This window comes from Equus asinus, chromosome 9 (assembly GCF_041296235.1).
Source record: "Equus asinus isolate D_3611 breed Donkey chromosome 9, EquAss-T2T_v2, whole genome shotgun sequence".
Lineage (NCBI taxonomy): Eukaryota > Metazoa > Chordata > Mammalia > Perissodactyla > Equidae > Equus > Equus asinus.
The window spans coordinates 73,410,865-73,431,203 of NC_091798.1; the positions used below are offsets into that span (position 1 = coordinate 73,410,865).

Here is a 20,339-nt window from a genome sequence, read left to right on the forward strand (position 1 = left end):
AACTCATTGATTTGGGGACATTTTCTTGGGACACACGATTTAGCACCTTAGCAATAGTTCCAGGGAATGGCCAGTTCACTGCTGGGATGGCTCTTAGAGGGCTGGAAAAAATGATGGCTACTGTCAAAGCAGAAATGCCTATCTGTCCTAGCAGAAAAGAGAGAAAGGAATAGAGAAACTGAAAGAATTGGAATAATATACGAGGCCAGAAAAATTACCACAGAATTATGTTCCATGGGAGGGCCCAGAGTGCACACCACTCACTAAGGTTATTAGGAATGTGCTGGTGACAGGGGTTCCAGCATCACTAAGAAGTTCAGTGGCAGCTCTCCTCAGCAGACCAGGTTTGGCGGTAGAAAGGTATTTACACAGCTGAGCTAGTTAGTATCTCAGATGATGATGAGATCTTGAAGTAGTTGAGGTTAGGTGGTAGGATGCTCCACTGCCAGACCCAGCAGACTACAATTACTATGAAGACCAGCATGGTCAGAGGGGCAGCCAAGGCCACCGGACCTGTAAGAAGTTGAGATGGTTAATAGAGAATGGTGTCCCAGCAAGCAAAACTGACAGCCAGCCAACCAAGGTGCTGTTAACATCTCTAATTTGAGGGGAAGAAGGGAGCAAGATTGGAGGAACAGGACATTACACTGAAGTGGATTTCTCCAGTAAAAATGTACAATCCTTTGCTCAGTTTCCAGACCTGAGCTGATTTTCAGGTCAAGAATTGGAACCCATTGACTGAAAAGATGGCCAGGCACATGGGAAAAAGGTCATGCATTATAGACTGTGATGATTTTCCCAGTCCTTTCCCCAAAGGGACACATAGCCATTTACTTCGGTGAAGGTACGCTGGGAAAAGAATAAAGATTTGCTGATGATTTAAGAGAAGAAAGCAGGCTAGCAAGAAGGGCAGAAAAGTTAGGAAAGGTTTTAAGAAGAAAACAGGCTGAATCAATAGGATCAATGCCATCTACTACTTATCCTTTTAAAAAGCTATGAATCAAGTTATAGAAAGTATATTCTATGACCACAGTGGAATTCAATTTGAATTCAATAACAGAAATATATCTGGAAATCTTCAAATATTTGGAAACTAAATAGCACAGTTCTAAATATCCCACAGTTCTAAATACATCAAAGGGAAATAATAAAACATTTTGAAATAATGAAAATACAACATATAAAAATTTATGAGATACAGCTATTGCCTATATAAAATACTCTCTGGGGGCCAGCCCCATGGCCGAGTGGTTAAGTTCATGCACTCTGCTTCAGCAGCCCGGGGTTTCATGGGTTCAGATCCTAGGCACAGACATGGCACCGTTCATCAGGCCATGCTGAGGCAGCATCCCACATAGCACAACCACAAGCACCTACAACTAGAATATACAACTACGTACTGGGGGACTTTGGGGAGAAGAAGAAAATAAAAAAAGAAGTTTGGCAACAGATGTTAGCTCAGGTGCCAATCTTTAAAGAAAAGAAAAACTCTCTGTCTCAGTCTATAATAATTTTATTTAGTTCATGTTTATTCATTTAACATAGAGAATATAAGCTCTATGTGGGCAACAATTTCTCTTTTTTCTACATCATATCCCCAGTTCCTAGCCTAATGCACAGTCCCAATTAAAGAAATATATATGTAGATGAACTCCACCACTCAGAAGCAACCACTACAAAAATTTAAGTGTATATGCTTCCAGAATTTTCTAGGCATATATAAAAATATTCATATTCTTTTTTACAATAATGGAATAATACTATCCACATCAGTTGTAGACATTTCCCCAATTAATAATATATTGGGAAGTTCTTTATATGTGAATAAATAAAAATATACATCGACTGTTAGTGGCTGTATAATATTGTATTATATAGATTTATCCTATTTTAAAAACCTAATTATTATTTAATCTCTAGTAATGGACATTTAGGTACTTCTGGTTTTTTACACTGAAAAAATAATGTAATAATTCACATACACACACATCACACTTATCTGATTTTTTTTTAAGGATAAATTTCTACAGGTAGAATGGCTGGCTTAAAAGCCATGCACATGTAAATGTTTGCTACAAAATGACAACTTCTAGAAGTAATGTACAAATCTCACAGCATACTAACCTAGGTATTATTTTTTTAAAGCAATTATCGCGATCTTGGAGTCAAGTGTACATTAACACTTCAATGCCTACAACATTTATAATTTGCCCCTTTTACTTAAGTAATTGTTAAAATGACAATTTTTCTTGGCAGCTCCTTAGTAGTCCATTAATAAAATATTGCTAACAATTGTGCATTTTAAGATTTGCAAAATATTTTTAAACCAGCTGTTGTTCTTATTTACAAACTGTAAATGAACGAAACTACAGTACCAATAAAGGCTAACAGTTAAGTAGAACGAAGCTGATCGAGCCTGATTATTTTGCAAGTGCCTTGAAACTTGAGAAGATTACTTGATATAAAAAATATTAGATCAAGGAGGATGAAGCTATTCTTCCTCTTCTCCTACAGATCTTTTGTAGCTACTGTGGAAGGTAAGTTTATCCACAGGGCAAGAGGAGAATTGGCCCTGTAGAAAAGGTTTTAAAGAATAATGGGGATGAAAATTATGTTGCTTCATGATTGCACTCTCTCTGGTTCCACTATTTCAATATATTGATTCTACACTAAACCAAAAGAAAGTATTATTTTTAATATGCAAAATATAATACCATCTATAGACTACAATGCATCAAGTATTTGATAGTCATAGTCTGTCAAATAGCAATTGGATATCCGCAACAGGAAAAAGGTAAGTTCTTATTATGGTTCTTCAATTAAAGCAGCATTGTTAAGTAAAAGACTTGAGCTTTATAATGTGAATATCAACCAGTCTAAAGGTATCGATTAAGCTCCATCTGTGTGTCCATTTCTCTTTCTCTTCCCCTTAAAGGAGTATAAATTCTGATTAAAGAGGCATTAAAATACTTATAAGGTCTGGTTCCAACTAGAAGTTCAATACGACTTCTGAAATTTAAAAAAAAAAGAATATTAGGGGGCTAGCCCAGTGGTGTAATAGTTAAGTTCACATGTTCATGTCAGCAGCTGGGGGTTTGCAGGTTCAGATCCTGGGCATGGACCTATACAGCACTTAACAAGCCATGCTGTGGCAGCATCCCACATACAAAATAGAGGAAGACTGGCAACAGATGTTAGCTCAAGGCCAACTTTCATCACAAAAAAAGATCAAAGATAAAAAGAAAAAAAGAATATTAGAAGAGGTTAAGAAAACTTGCTTTATAAAAAGTTGAATACAAGTGGCATCTAGAAAATAGAAACCGATTCTCCCCTCACAGCTTCCAGAAGAAATCAGCCCTGCTGACATCTTGAGTAAGCCCAGTGAAACTGATTCAGACTTCTGGCCTCCATAACTGTAAGAGGACACATTTGTGTTATTTAAACCACCAAGTTACTGGGAATTTACTATAGCAGCCATTAGAAAATAGTAGTTGGAGATTTCATGGAAGCATTTTGTGTGTTATCCCAAGATCCTCTACATGATTAAGAGAATTATCCCTCTGACAAAGCTAAAATTAGATTTTGGGTATGCTGAATTGAGAAACAGAATATTGAAGTGTTTGTACTCAAATATTTTTTGTATCTCTGACTACTGAAAGATCCTGAGAACAGTGACACCCCAATAACATTGAGCACATCTAGCAACCAAATCTTGGTTTCTAAAACCATTCTCCATTAAAAGAAGCAGCACCCATTAGAGAAATGTCTGATTCTTGGGCTGGAGTTGGGAAAGTACAACATGAGTCTGGAACATCTTTTTGAGCCACAAAGTAATAAAGTACTCAATGAATGAAAGGGACACATCAAACTGACACAGAGGTCAGTATAAAGAACTTCCACTGACCAAATCAAGAACAATGTCAGCATCAAAATAAATAATAACAAATTACAACCCTTTTTACAAAATAGGAATTTGTGAGTCCATATAAAAATAAATAAATAAATAGGGAGAAGAGCACCTTATACTCGAATGGGAACTAGTAACTATAGAAGGAATGCTTAAATCAGAGAAATCAAACATTTGGAAACCACTACCAAAATAACACCACTAATTCAGCCAAAATATATCAATGGATATTAAAATTAATAGGTGAAAGTTTGACAAACAATGAGATATTTACCTATTAAAAGAACCAAAAAAAAAAATCGCAAAAAGTAAAAGATAAGATTTGCATTAAACTAGCCCTGAAGTTTAATCTACCTCTGCACAGAAACTCTCCCCAAATACTTATTAATTATAAAGAGAATCAAGTAACTTTAGAGTGGACAAACCTGAGAGACACCACTTCAATCAAGCATTCAAAACGAATATCACCAATAATGGAACAAATTAAAATCACAGACCACCAGATAGGATGCAATAAAAGGAACACACCATCACTTCTGTGTTTCCATGCTATTCCTGCCACATACACATAATCTGAATCTAATCATGAGGAAACATCAGACATACCCAAATTGAGGGGTATTATACCAAACAGTTGGCCTGTAAAGGTCATGAAAGTCAAGGATGACTAAGATTCAAGATTAAAGAGAAATGACAATTAAATGCTACTGTGATCCTTGACTGAATCTTTTTGCTATAAAGCGTATTATTGGGACAATTGCCAAAACATGAGGGGGTAGGCAACTATCAAGAAGTAATGCAGCAATGTTAATTTCCTGATTTTGATGGTTGTATGGTGTTTAGGTTGGCGCATGTTCTTGCTTTTGCAATTACACATTAAGTATTGGAGTGTAATGGGCATTATGTCACTAACTTGCTTTCAAACGGTTCAGAGGAAAAAAGTTCATTGTACTATTTTTGCAGATTTTCTACAAGTTTAAAATTATTTTAAAATAAAAACAGTTAAAACTGTGATTTAACTTTTTGAAACAATAAGCCCAGAAACTAGTTAGATTAGTTTGTGTAGCCGTGGTGCCAAAGTCAGCACCATGGACAGGCAAGGTTAATTACGTTGTCTTGATTGTGGCTAGTCTTAACCAAATCCTAAAAATGATGTGTATAATTTAAAAAACCACCTGACAGAATTTGAAGGTGCACTAGCCACAACTGTTTCCCCATTCCAACATCTGTTACTGACACTGGTGCATTCCTAATCTCCTCCTCTGGGGAACGTAACCTATGTAGTAGATATCAATGGTTGTCTACACAGTCTTTGTCCTTCCTCTTTTCTAACACAATCTCACTCTTGTTCAGGCATCTACTCCTAGCACTAACACCAATGTTTTTAAAAGGAACATGATGGATCCTGGCCCTAGAGCTGGGCCTTATTTATCTAAAAGTAATCCCATCCCCTATACTAGAGATGGGTTCATCTAATCCAATTAGTTCATGGTAGTCCCCTAGCCTCAAAAACTGGTTCAGGAACTAGCTTTTAACCTAATAAGGACTAGTGAGTCACGAAGGAGGGTTTTCTGGTAAGAAACTTCTTAGCTTTTAAAAGCAAAATAGACTTCTTCTCATCTTCTATATGCTCCATTATATGGAGCACAGAACCTCTAAAAGGCATTTTGTCACCATGAGGCAAGCCAGCCTGAGGAAAGGTGCATCATGCTAAAAGAATCAAAGCCAAGGAAACTGCAAAGAAAAGGAGCCGTATCAACTGTGTTAAACCAGACCTGAAACCCATCTGGCCTTTGTACATTATTTTATGAGCCAATTTAAACTAGTGAGAGTGAACTGACTTTTCTGTTACATGTTTTCAAAGCATGCAAATACAATCTATAATTTCAGGTCTGAAAAGATGGCCCACACTCGCCAGTCTTTCCAGGTAATTTCTTATTTTGTTCTCCTTCTGAAGACTAATATGAAAATAGGGAGGAGAAGAAGAGAAATGAAGAGAACAAAAAGAAGGTAAATTAGTTTATTAGTTGAAAAGAAGTTTGGAGTTAGGTATTTGCACATACATGTAGAATAGGGAAAAGTATTTTATTTATTTAACAAATATGCATATGGCACATTACGTGTTTGGCACTGTTTAGATGTTTTATAATGTTAACTCAGTTAATTCTTATAAAAATTTATGAGAAGTTGTTATTAGTATCATCCCGATTTTTAATTGGAGAAACTGAGGCATGTGGAGGTTAAGTAACCATCCTAAGGTCACAGCTAGCAAGAGACAGAGAAAGGATTCAAATCGCTATGTTATATTAATCCCAGACAGAGAAAAGATCATCTAATAAGGACAGTTCAGTGTCATGTACGTACAAAAGGATACGGCACGCAGTTAATTCATATGTAAACCTAGGATTTGCATCAGAGAAATTTGACGTTTCTCAAATTTCAGAAAACATAAATGGAACTATTAGTCGTTTATCTTAAAAAAGATAATCACTGTATGTCTCTGTTTATCTAAAACCAACACATGAATTGATAGTAGCACAAACTGAGTAATTATGAAGTAAACAGCATTATGGTAGAAAAGCCTGTTAAAAACAGAAAAAGAGGGGGGTGCGGCCTGGTGGCACTGTGATTAAGTTCACACATTTCGCTTTGGTGGCCTGGGGTTCACCAGTTCGGATCCTGGATGCGGACATGGCACCGCTTGGCAAGCCATGCTGTGGCGGGCATCCTGCATATAAAATAGAGGAAGATGGGCACGGATGTTAGCTCAGGGCCAGTCTTCCTCAGCAAAAAGAGGAGGATTGGCAGCAGATGTTAGCTCAGGGCTAATCTTCCCCCCCCCAAAAAAAAAAAGAAAAAGAGGGGCTGCCCCAGTGGCGTAGTGATTAAGTTTGCACACCACTTCAGTGACCCAAGGTTTGTGGGTTTGGATTCCCGGGGCAGACCTACACACCGCTCAGCAAGCCATGCTGTGGCAGTGTCCCACATACAAAATAGAGGTAGATTGGCATAGATGTTAGCTCTGGGACTATCTTCCTCAAGCAAAAAGAGGAAGATTGGCAACAGATGTTAGCTCAGGGTCAGTCTTCCTCACCAAACACAAAAAAAAAAGTAGAGAAAGAAAAATTCCTCTTAGGTTGTTTGGAATATATAGTGGAAAATCTGAATAATTTTAATTGTCAACTAGGAAATAGTACCAGACACAATTTTCTTTTTTTCCAGTACATTCCAGACTTTGCTTATTCAGGTCTGCCTAATTGACACCTGAACTTCCTTTCTCATCACTTTTCCCTGCTTAGTCTGTGGTTTCCACAGAAGGTTGGTCTAACGAATCTTCTCCAGGCTCAGAAAGTAAGCAAAAGAAGCAGGAAAGCCTCTCAGCTGATGCTAAAGAAAGTCTTGTGTTGTGCAATAGTTTGTGTATGACTTAGAGGGACTGCCTGTCTCTCCTTCAACAAATCCTCCTTCAGTTTTTCCCTTTCAAAGCTGTCCATCATGGTTGAAGTGGGTGTAGAGAAGAGGCCTAATGATAAAACAAAGAGAAGAAGAGTAAGAAGGGAACTCTCTTCAACCCATCATGACTGAAGTGCTCAACGATGCCTTTAAAATGCTGTAATGTCTAAATTGTAAAAGGACAAACATAATATGGAGCAGACAGTAAGGTTAACAGCAAAATTTAAAATGTTTCTGCCTGCTACAAGGAAATTGATCAGAAACAAGTCATCAGTAAAACTTTCCTGGACAGTTTTGAAGCTGCCTGCTCATAAAGCCAGCTCCATTCTAAGAAGGCGATCAACATTACTGGTGAACTCTTTTGTTGCTGTTGTAGTTAGCATCTTCTTTTTGTCTATATCAAATGTATGTTAACTTTACTTTTTAGGTTTTTTCCATTTTTGGATGCCAGAAAACGTCTTCACATTTATACTCCCCATAGTATGCAGAATATAGCAGCTATCGAACAAATGCATTTGAATAAATGAGTTAAGAAGGCCACACAGCAGGAGTCGTGAGCAGAGGTCATAACTCATCACCCTCAACCTGCCTCGCGCCTCTTCCGCAGTGCCACCTGTGGCAAGCAAATGCATGGAGGGTTCCCCTCATTCACAGGCCCAAGTTCATTGTCCTGCCACATTTCAGGAATTGCCTGGTTTCCCTGATTGTGTGACACCTGAGGCCCTGCTCTTGGGGTTCCTTCAGCTCAGAATGCCCTCTCTTCCCACAGTCTTACCCATTTTCTAAAGTGGATCTCAAGCGTTCCTTCCCTGACATAGAAGGAACTTAAGCTAAATTCAGGACTGAAATTTAGTCCTGACTCTTACTCTGACTTACTGTGTAATCTTCAACAAGTTGTTTAACTTCACTCAGTGTCAGTTTGTTTTCTCAAGTCAAATATTGAACTGCAAGGAAAGTTACGAAATGATGCCCAATAGGGCTGTATCCACGTTTTCTTTGACCACCATTGTGTTGTTTGTGTTGTTTCTTTTAAATTTTAAATGACTTGCCCCCATTTTAAAGTTGAGTAGAATTTTTTTAGTAGAATCTCAAAAAATAGAAAAAACATTTTTCTAATCTTGTACTTATAAAAAAATTGATATTAAGTTTATTGTAGGTTTATCATTTTATCTTTGCTTTTATAATATGTTGCTAGTCACAATCTTGACTTATTTGATGGTGAGTAACTGAGCAAGAATGCAATTGCAATTTTAGGTTCCTGTGGGAAAATGCAATGTGTTTATAATGCATTTTCCAGAAATGAATTGGAAAAAGTAAGGATTATCTTGTGATTTTGTTATTTTATAAGTTCACATGCCCACTAAACCAGATTTAACTCTTGTTATAATTAGTTTTGATTTCAGAGTTTATAACGTTTGCTGATATGATCAAATTTAGATCGTGGCTAAGGCCATTACTTCTTAAAACTAAGTTCGGTTGGTAACTGTGGAATATAAATAGTTGAAATTTGTATCAGGGCAACCAAATTTGGTTCTGTGTTCTCTCAGCTGCTTGTCTTTTACATTAGAAAATAAAGGGGAAAAAGCCAAAAATCTTAGGCATGCTCACCAAGTATCTGATGTTAGCTTTCAAATGACATTGAAACAAATTGGGGAAAAGGGAAAATGGACATAAAGGAATAAGACAGATACATGGAAAATTCTACAGGGAAATTTTACTTCAAAGTTCATTGCATGGTGTAAATATGTGTATATGTGCGCCTGGGTGTGGATTTCTGATACACATTAAATAACATAAATTGGATGTACTGGAGACCTTAAAGCAGGTAAGTTGCAAACCTATGATTAATGCAATGGTGTTTGTAGGCTTTGAATAGGCTGCCTCTTAGAATTTTGTTTAGATGATGTCATCTTCTGAACTAGAATTGAACATGCTTTTATTCAATGAGTGTTAGTTATTTGGATAAATAACATCCTGAAATAACATTTGTAATTGCAATGCTAGTAAATCTGGATAGTCTATTAAAATCCTTTTAGGGAAACGAAAAAATAAATACAAAAAAATAAACTGTAGTTTGTATGACATTTTACAAACTAGACCCAAAAGGTAAAAATTCCTCTGTCTCTAGTTCAGCCCTTTCAGGAAAAGAGTTCCCAGGTGTGATGGTTAACTTTATGTGTCAAATTGGGTCATACACTAACAACTAAGTAGCAGAAAGAGAAATTAAGAATACAATCCCATTTACAATTGCAATCAAAAGAATAAAATACCTAGGAATAAACTTAACCAAAGAGGTGAAAGATCTGTACACTGAAAACCAGAAAACATTCTTGAAAGAAACTGAAAAAGACACAAAGAAATGGAAAGATATTCCACACTTTTGGATTAGAAGAATCAACATAGTTAAAATGTCCATACTTCCTAAAGTAATCTAAAGATTCAATGCAATCCCTATCAAAGTTCCAACATTTTTCATAGAAATAGAATAAAGAATCCTAAAATTTATATGGAACAACAAAAGACCCCAAACAGCCAAAGGAATCCTGAGAAAAAAGAACAAAGCTGGAGGTATCACACTCTCTGATTTCAAAATATACTACAAGGTTATATTAACCAAAACAGCATGGTACTGCCACAAAAACAGACATACAGATCAATAGAATAGAATCAAGAGCCCAGAAATAAACCCACACCTCTGTGGATAGCTAATTTTCAACAAGGGAGCGAAGAACATAAAATGGAGAAAGGAAAGTCTGTTCAATAAATGGTGTTGGGAAACTGGACAGCCACACACAAAAGAATGAAAGTAAACCATTATCTTACACCATACACAAAAATTAACTCAAAATGGATTAAAGACTTGTACATAAGACCTGAAACCAGGAAACTTCTAGAAGAAAACATAGGCAGTATACTCTTTGACATGGGTCTTGGCAGCATATTTTCAAGTCCCATGTCTGATGGGGCAAGGGAAACAACAGAAAAAATAATCAAACTAAAAAGCTTCTACACAGCAAAGGAAACATCAACAAAATGAAAAGACAATCTAACAATTGGGAGAAGATATTTGCAAACCATATATCAGATAAGCAGTTAATATCCAAAATATACAAAGAACTCATACATCTCAACAACAAAAAAACCAACAACCCAATTAAAAAATGGGCAAAAGATCTGAAAAGACATTTCTCCAAAGAAGATATATAGATGGCTAACAGTTACATGAAAAGATGTTCAACATCGTTAACTATCAGGGAAATGCAAATCAAAACTACAATGAGGTATCACCTCACTCCCCCCGTCAGAATGACTATAATTAACAAGACAGGAAACAACAAGTGTTAGAGAGGCTGTGGAGAGACGGGAACTCTCATACACTGCTGGGGGGAATGAAGCCACTATGGAAAACAGTATGGAGATTCCTCAAAAAATTAAGAGTAGAACTACCATACAATACAGCTATCCCACTTCTAGGTATTTATCCAAAGACCGTGAATGCATAAAGATACATGCACCCCTATGTTCACTGTAGCATTACTTACAATAGCCAAGACTTGGAAGCAACCTCAGTGCCCATTAAGGGACAAATGGATAAAGAAGATGTGGTATATATACACAATGGAATACTACTCAGCCATAAGAAACAATGAAATCCAGCCATTTGTGATGACATGGATGAATCTTGAGGGTATTATGCTAAGTGAAATGTCAGAGGGAGAAAGTCAAATACCATTTGATCTTGCTCATAAGTAGAAGATAAAAACAATAACAAACAATCACATAGAGACAGAGATTGGATTGGTGGCTACCAGAGGGGAATGGGGAGGGGGAAGGGTGAAAGGGGTGATTAAGCACACGTCTGTGGTGATGGACTGTAATTAGTCTTTGCATGGTGAACATGAGGTAATCTATACAGGAATCAAAATATAATGATGTACATCTGAAATTTATATACTGTTAACCAATGTTACCGAAATCAAAAAAAAAAAGAAAAACTGACTGGGTCACAGGGTGCCCAGATATTTGGTCAAACATTATTCTGGGAGTTTCTGGGAGTGTTTTCGGGTGAGATTAACATTTAAATCAGTAGTCTGAGTAAAGCAGATTGCCCTCCCCAATGTGGGTAGGCCAGGTTCATTCAATCTGTTGAAGGCCTGAGAAATAAAAATGACGACTCTCCCCTAGGAAGAGAGAATCCCTCCTGCGTGACTGCCTTCCAGCTGGATGGCAACTTTTTCCTGCTTTCCAACTCACACTGAAACATTAGCTCTTCCTGGGTCTAAAGCCTGCCAGCCTCAGACCTGGAACTATACCATCAGCTCTTCTGGGTCTCCAGCTTGCTGACTCACCCGACAGATCTTGGGACTCACCAGCCTCTGGAATTGCGTGAGCCAATTCCTTATAATAAATCTAGTTATATATATAAAATATAAATATATAACTTATATATTTACATATATAAATATATACACATACACAGACACACACACACACATATATCTCTCCTGTTGGTTCTGTTTCTCTGGAGAACCATAACATACTAGGCCATTGACAATATTAGTTCACTGGTCTGTTCATCATCTACATTCCTATGTTAGAAATGGGTCTGTGACACTGTCTTATCTTGAAGGCACTATGCTTTAGGAACATTCAACTCCTTTTTATTTTCTTTAAATTGTTTTATTAACTTTCTAATATTAATTTGGCTTCACAAGAAGTCTTTGTTACAATAAAAGAATAGGCAGGCCATGAAACATGTACTTTCCAGACTTCCTATCTAGAAATTTCACTTTGAACCAAGTGATTTTTAACCAAGCAATAAATCAGTTTCATACCTGTCTCCCAAAATCTGGTGGTTCTTGGATGGACTCACAATTTAAAGGTGCTCACAACAAAGGCTGAAGAGCAAATTCTAGGTTCAAAGTGAGCTCACAAGGACTAATGGGTCCATATGACCTCTCTGAAACACAGAACTTCAATCAATCATCTCTTCTCTTCTACTCCCCCACCCTTCATCTTTCCACTCCACTCCACTCCATTGGCAACATCACAACATTCCAGAATTTTCCACATTATAGAATCTTTAGGCTACAGATGGTAAGCATATTCTAATCTCAATTTCTGAATCAAATTCATCAGTACTGGCTGTCTAATCCATTAGGATGAGAATTAATAAGCAAGTATAGACCATTGATAGAAATAATTAATTAGCTATGTCTGCCAAGGCGGAGGCAGAAAGCCATGGCTGCAAAAGTCATGTATCACCATCCCTGCTCCAGATTTTTAAATTGACATCCTTCTAAAATATACATGAAGAACAATGTTACAGGATAATTTATTGAGATAGTAATTTCTGTCTCATTCCCACTCCTATACAAGACTCTCAGAAGAAATGCAACTTTAATTTCATCACAGTTACCCAGACCCTTAGAAATAGGAACTTCAGCATTGTACTCTGATTTCCTTTAGTGTTCGGGCTTGTCAACAGCTTTGGGTTTCAGAGGCAGAAACAGAGGTTGTCTGGCATCAAGAAGACAACTCCTTTTTAGGCTTCTGTTTGGGACTCAAAGCACCCGTGGTTACTAGGTTGGGTAATCCCAATGGAGAGAGGAGAATGAGGTTGTGCTTGGAGTAATTTTAGAAAATTGCTCATCCTAGAGAAGAAAGAACAGCTTCTGAGAGACTGGTGAAGGTACAGGAGGACTTCTCATATACGGTTTTTGTATCTGGTGCACATTCACAAACCCTTGCTCCTAATGCCAGATACTAGGGAGGACAGAAGGCTTTTGGACATCTGTGGAATCCTGGCCTCAAAGTGTTGAGATTCTTCTTCAGAGAGAAGAGGGTCTCTGTGACAAAACCTGAGGTCAGTACAGAAAAGCTGTGCGAAGGCATCTGAGTCCTTCTGGAGCAGCAGTGCCTGGATAATGGTAGAGAAGCAGCTCTTCCCAGCAGCATCACTTGATGGGAGGACTATTAAATGACAACCAACACAATGGACTAAGGCCCAGAATGTTCTCCCATTTTTCACACACTTGAATGTTTGCACAACCCTAAAGAGAAGTAGTAGTCTACCACCCCCTTACCAAAAAAAAAGAATAGGCTAAAAGTAGGGGGCTAAAATCCACATTCAAGTTGTAAAAAGAAATGTTGTATATTGTTCCCCGAGAACTGCAGAGCAAAATCATATCTAACACACGAGAATTACAAACAACAGAATAATACAAGATAATTCAAAATAAATTCGAGTTCATTGGCATCACTAGAAATTCTGCAAAGCTGGAGAAGGGGTCAGAGGATCTTATGGGAAAATGAGAGGACTAAAGAAGAAGGATTGAGGCACTAATAATTTCAGCCGTTTATCCAAGATCACGTAGCGAGTATGAGAGAGCTGAAATACTAACATAGGTTTTCTGATTCCTGTGAGACTAAAGGAGCCAAGGTAATTCAGTATTAAGAAGCATGATTCATGCTGTAGTTTTTGGAACTATGTAGGGGACTGGAGATCAGGTGGCTGAACATGATCCATGGGGCCTCTATGCATGTTAGGGAGGAGTGAACAGAGTATCATCAAGAGCAGGGTGGCACAATCATGACACCCCATAACATGTGTGACAGGTGAGGCATCGCAGCAGATTGAGAAACTGAAGATGGCATTTGGAGTCAGGCAGGTCTGAATTCTTCTCAGTTCTTTGGGAAATGCATGTAATGTGCCCAGGACATGGTAGGTACAAGACCAACATACTTTGAGCAGAGGTGCAGTGAGCTTGATTCAAAAACTTAGGAAAGAATCTGCCACAACAGATCAAAACATCACAGCAAGCTGCTTGAAGCAAATGATTCAGGAAAAGAATTATCTACTGGTGCAGGTTTTTCACAGCTTGACTTGGTTTGTTTTGAAAGCAGGTGCTTTTCATACTTTTATTTGTAATTTTTATATTTTTATATATACATTTTGTTATATATTGCAATATTTACCGAATTTCTTTTGATTTCCAAATTTCTATGAGACCTTGATCTTAGCAACTCCAGTTTTGTCATGCCATTAAAATCTAGGAACATAACTCTGAAATTGGCAGGAAATTAACATGTAGCTAATTTCACCATTCCTCTAGTCTTTTAGTATAGACGCTTGCTTTCTATAGTTGTAGTCAGTATTTTTGCTTTTAAAAAAAGGAAAAGAAGGGGGAAAAAGGTTATTTTAATATTTTTTCTTCTTTATGGCATTCAGCCAATCCAAGCTGCTGATTAAACTATTCTCTAAATCTCTTAAATGAATCATTTCTTTAAAAATTTTAAAATCTTTAGCAAATATTCAGTGTGCTATTACATATACAAAAGATTTATAATTGTGCTCATATTTATTTTTATTTATTTTTATTAATTATGGAAGTATATATATCATAAAACTAGATCAATAATGGATAGATATATGCATATATATACACACACACCTATATAGATGCTTTATAACCTCTTAGCAACTTACTCACATAAATACCATAATAGAACTGAGACACAAGGAGCTTTCCACTTAACCAATTTTTCTGTTTGACTAGTTTTATTCACATTACATAAAACAGATTAGGATGTGGCTGAACAGTCAGCTTGTTAATTGCCCTCTGAACAAGTTCTAAATGTGTCATTATTATCCAAATAATGAATAATTGTGGGTGTGATTTCAATATGGAATAACCTGCCCTCGGCTTTTATTTCTTGAGAGATATAATATAACTTCAATTGCTTTCAATCAGATGTGACATCTCCGGTACATTGATAGATGTATTATTGACATGCATGGTCTTGATGTGGCAAATTCTCTCTTTTTTTTTAATCTTTGATTAAAATGAATTATCACATTGTAACAGCTGCTCTCCCAATTGTCAGTCGAATATCCAGCTTCCTGCTCGTTCATCACAACACTAAAGTTTTAAAAAGCATGTTCGGCAAACACATTTGTGTTTCTATATAAGCAATCCAGTTTCCTTTTTCCCTATATAAAAGGCACATAAACTACTCCCCTGCAGTAGAAATCTACTGTTATTGCCTGCCTGACTTCATTTCCACTTCTGGTCACAGCAGCCCAATTTTCCTCTGGAGAACCTCCCCTAACCCATTTTCAGTCCTTGTGATATGAGTGGGCCGATTTTACCAGTCCCCCAATTACCCCATCTCTAAGAACAGGCATATAAAGAAAGCAGGCCAATGATTTAGTCTGTGACCCAGCCACATGAATGGTTCAGCGTCAGGGACATAACCCAGCCAGGTGAATCAGAATCATCCCTAGACTTTGCTGGTACAAAAAAGAATAAAAGTGTAAATTAAGCTAAGAGTGAGACCCAAATCCCGATGACAGTTTTTCATTCTCTGGATTTGGTTGTGACTAAATTTGAAAGTCTATTCTTGGACTGTTCAATTATACAAGCCATTCAATTCCCTTTCTTTTTAAAAAATAGATTGAGATGGATTTTCATTCCCTTACAACCAAAGACCTCTAATTAACATGCCCATGACCCGATTTTTTTCCATTTAGATGGTGTATTATTCGAGATGGGATAAACTCTGGTGAAATAAATAAAATTTGAAATCTCAGTTGCTTAACACAACAAAGATATCATTTTATTCACATCACAGTCCAATACTAGTTGGGCTGCCTTCTTTTATGGCTTAGGTATACTATTTGAGCATATAGTTTCCAAGGTCCTCCCAGTCTGGGAAGGGAGAGAAGGTGAAGGCATCCTGGCTCCTCAGTGGTTTGAACTAAATATGACACAGCTCACTGCTGCTCACAGCCCATTCTCCATTCTGATCACTTGGCATCAAACTAAGGTGACTTTGTAAGACCTAAGGGAGCACACACACACATCCATTCTCCCTGAGCAGTAGCAATCGGTATCAGTCTGGATTCTCCAGAGAAAAAGGAATAATAAGATGTGTGTGAGGGGCAGAGAGAGAGACTGAGATTTATTTTAAGGAATTGGCTCACACCATTTTAGGGGCCAGTAAATCTGAAATCCACAGGCCAGTAGGCTGAAAACTCAAGCAGAAACTGACACTATAGTCCTGAGACAGAAATTCTTCTTCAGAAAACCTCAGTTTTTGCTCATAAGACCTTTAATTAATTGGATGAGGCCCACCCAGATTACTTAAAGTCAAGTGATTGTATGTGTCAACCACATTTATAAAATACCTTCACAGCAACACCCAGATTAGAATTTGATTAAATAACCATATACTATATCCTAGCCAAGTTGACATGTAAAAATAACCATCACACTATTTCTGCACAGATTAAATGCCCTTATTTCTTATTTTCTTGTCATCATATTGCTGTGTAAATGAACACCTCTGCTACATGGTGGGAGATTACAGTCATGTCTTACTGTTCAACATATTCTATGCATCTCCACCGACGCCATAAGGCTAAATGTTTTAACCATATAAAAATATTTCTCTGGTCATCAGAATGCTAATTCATTTATGAAATCTTAGCTGAATTCCAGTGCTATATTTCTAACTGTTCCCATTTATGTATTCATTAGTTTATTCAATTAATATTTTTGAGTACCTACTATAAACTAGGTACACCAAAGGGCACCTTTTCATAGCAGATATCTGCATCTTCATATTGAGAAGGAACAAATAACCGTGGTAAGCACTTAATGTTTTACAACAAATCATCCCAAAACTTAGAGTCTCAAAACCAGAAAAACCCTTTCTCAGTTTCTGTGGGTCAGGAATTTTGGAGCAGCCTAGACCATGGATTCTAGGAGGTAAGTATCATGGGGGCCACCTTACAGGCCAGCCACCACAATAACATATGCAAGTGATTTGCTTGAAATACCTGTTGTTTGGAGATCCAGCTGACTTACCCTATGGAATATATGGCTACATAATTCATATATTTAGTTCTGATTAGACCGTGAGCTGAGATTTCAGTTAAATTTAACATGGATCTAAAACCTCTGCCTTAGGTGAGAGTAACATAGGGAAAAAACACTCTTTTCCTCAGTGGATTGGTAGCCCAGGAATTCTCTGAAGAGGTTCAGCTGGAGGCTGGGGACACCAGACAGAAGCACACACACCCACCAGTCATTCACCTCAGTACCAACAACACTATCTTGGGACCCACCACCTTTTACACAAGTAGAGGTGTCCTGTCTTTGGTCACAGAAGCAATACAGGTAATAACTATTATTTGGGCATTACACTTAATAGGGCCAATCTTCCTCACCAAAAAAAAAAAGAAAGAAAGAAATGAGATTTTTCTGGTTCTTTCAGAATAAACAGAAACAGAAGAGTGGTATGTCAAATGGCTAATTGTTTTATAATTATAAACCCAACCATCAGAGGACAATAATAAAACCATACCCAACTAATCTAAACTGCCAAACCAAAATGAATTTCCATTTATTTCAAATGTCCAGAACAAAAACACTAGTGCTTCAGTTAAAAATAAACACACAGCATAATTATGTTGTTGATATGATTATAATAATAAATTCCATCAACTCTAATTAAACCTTAATGATCAAATCTCTGGGATTTTCTTCAGAGTTCATAACAGGCAAGAATTTCATCTGACATTATTAAATCATCCATAGAGAGCTTACAGTGACACTGTTAGTGCTATGCTGTATTAAGCGACACTAGACTGTATTTGCTTGACTTTTTTTAAATAAAAGAAGATGTAAAACATATCCTTAAGTTTCATATTTGTTGAGAATGAAATGGTTGAGAAGAAATGAGAAGAAATGGTGAACCTTAGTTATCTATTAAAGTATAACAAATTACCCCAAAATTGAGTACCATACAACATTATTGACTCACTGTATCTGCAAATCAGGAATCTAGGCACAGTTTAGCTGGATCCTCCAGCCCTGGATCTCTCACGAGGATCATCTTGGAAGGCTGCAATCAAGCTGTCAGCTGGGTCTGCAGTCATCTTAAAACAGGACTTGTGGAGGAACTGTCTCTAAGCTTCAGTGGCTGCTGAGAGATTTCAGTTCCTCTCCAGCTGTTGGATTAAGGGCCTCAGTTTCTCACTTACTGTTGGCCTGATGCCGTCCTCAGTTCTTTATCATGCTGGCACCTCCATAAGATAGTTCACAACATGCCAGCTTGCTTCATCAGAGCAAACAAGTGAGAAGAGCCAAAGAGAGAGTCTGCAAGAAAGACAGAAATCATAGACATTTACAAGCTAATCTCACAGTGACATCCCATCTCTTTTGCCTATTCTGTTTATTAGAAGAAAGCCACTAGATCCAGTTCACACAAAGAGGAGGGGATTACACAAGGGATGAAGAGCAGGAGGTGGGAGCATTGAGAATTATTTCAGAAATGGTCTACCATGTGGTACTGGTACTACTAAACTATAGGGGTTGCCTGAGTTGAATAGTGTCCTCCAAATATTCATGTCCTTCTTAGCACCTCGTAATGTGACTTTATTTGGAAACAAGACTGTTGCAGATATAATTAGTTAAGTTAAACTTCATGTCATACTGGAGGAGACAGCAGTCCCTTAATCCAATATGACCAGTGTCCTTATAAGAAAAGAAGACCCAGGAGTGACATCAGCATTATGGCAGAGTGAGCTTGCCAGGGACTCTCTCCCCTCCAACATACAACAAAAAGGAGCAACCATATTCCAACAAAAATTATCTTAATAGCACAGGAATCCTCAGAGACCCACAGCAGCCAAACGACAGAGGGCGGACAGCCTGGACCCCACCTCGGAGGAGCTGGAACAGGGTAAGAGAGAACTTCACTCCCTCCCCTAAAGACTGGGACGGCTGCAGCAGGAGGCTCTGTGAGGGAAGGAGTAGGGGAGGGGATGCATATCAGTAGGATCACCCAGGACTCCCCAAGGCCCTTGCAGCCCAGTCAGAAGCCCTCTAACCAGGTGAAAGCTTTCACATGGGGTGACCTCATTAAGCCAAGACCCCAGGAGAGCAGATAGCAAGAACTGATTGGGAAACCTGGGTCTGTACGCAAGAGCAAGTGCCCCCCACCCCTCCAGCAACCCAGGCTGTGCTATGTCATCTTGGCTGAAGGTGGAGGGCTCAGAGTACATGGCTCTTGTCCCCCATCTAGTGATGACAGGCTGTAACTAAAACAGAATAATATCACAATGGAGAAGACCCGTCCATCATCCAACATCCAGCAGTTCACCAAATCTCCAGACCAGAGGGAAAACAAGCATGCATACTTATGTCCTGAGGACTCAGAAATAAGTAAACTAAACACCTGTGAATTCAGAATAGCTATCATCAAAAAACTCAATGAGGTAGAGGAAAATATAGAGAAACAGTTCAATGAATTCTGGAGTTACTTCACAAAAGAGATTGAAACTATAAAGAAGAATCAATTAGAAATAGTAGAGATGAAAAATACAATGGAAGAAATAAAACAGAATACAGATTTCCTGAATGCCCGTGTGGATGCCATAGAGGAGCAAATCAGCATAATCGAAGATAGACACGTTGAATAGCTCCAGACAGAGGAAGAGAGAGAACTAAGACTAAAAAGAAATGAAGAAAATCTCCGAGAAATAGCCAATTCAATGAGGAAATGCAATGTAAGAATTATAGGTATCCTCAAGGGCAAAGAAAAGGAGAATGGAGCAGAAAGCATGCTCAAAGAAACAATAACAGAGAACTTCCCAAATCTAGGGAATGAGAGAGAAATGTGTGTGGAGGAAGCTTTCAGGTCTCCTAGATATGGCAATGTAAAAAGACTTACTGCAAGGCATATAGTAGTAAAACTGGCAAAAAAAAAAAAAGAGAGAAAGCTTAAATAGACAAAATCAGAAATGAAAGAGGAGAAATAACAACAGACTCCACAGAAATACAATGGATTATAAGAGAATACTATGAAAAATTATATGCCAACAAAATGGATAACCTAGAGGAAATAGATAAATTCTTAGACTCTTACAATCTCCCAAAGCTAAGTCAAGAAGAAGCAGACAATCTGAACA

At 37.7% G+C, this 20,339-nt stretch overlaps 1 long non-coding RNA gene across 1 annotated transcript in view; it reads right to left on the reverse strand.

Moving 5' to 3' along the window:
- The window catches only part of LOC123289807 (uncharacterized), a 170,293-nt gene that overhangs the window by 92,977 nt on the left and 56,977 nt on the right, over positions 1 to 20,339 (reverse strand). The window contains exon 2 of the long non-coding RNA XR_011505931.1: positions 18,411 to 18,525. This is a non-coding gene — a long non-coding RNA (uncharacterized lncRNA). The remainder of the gene's footprint in view (positions 1 to 18,410; positions 18,526 to 20,339) is intronic.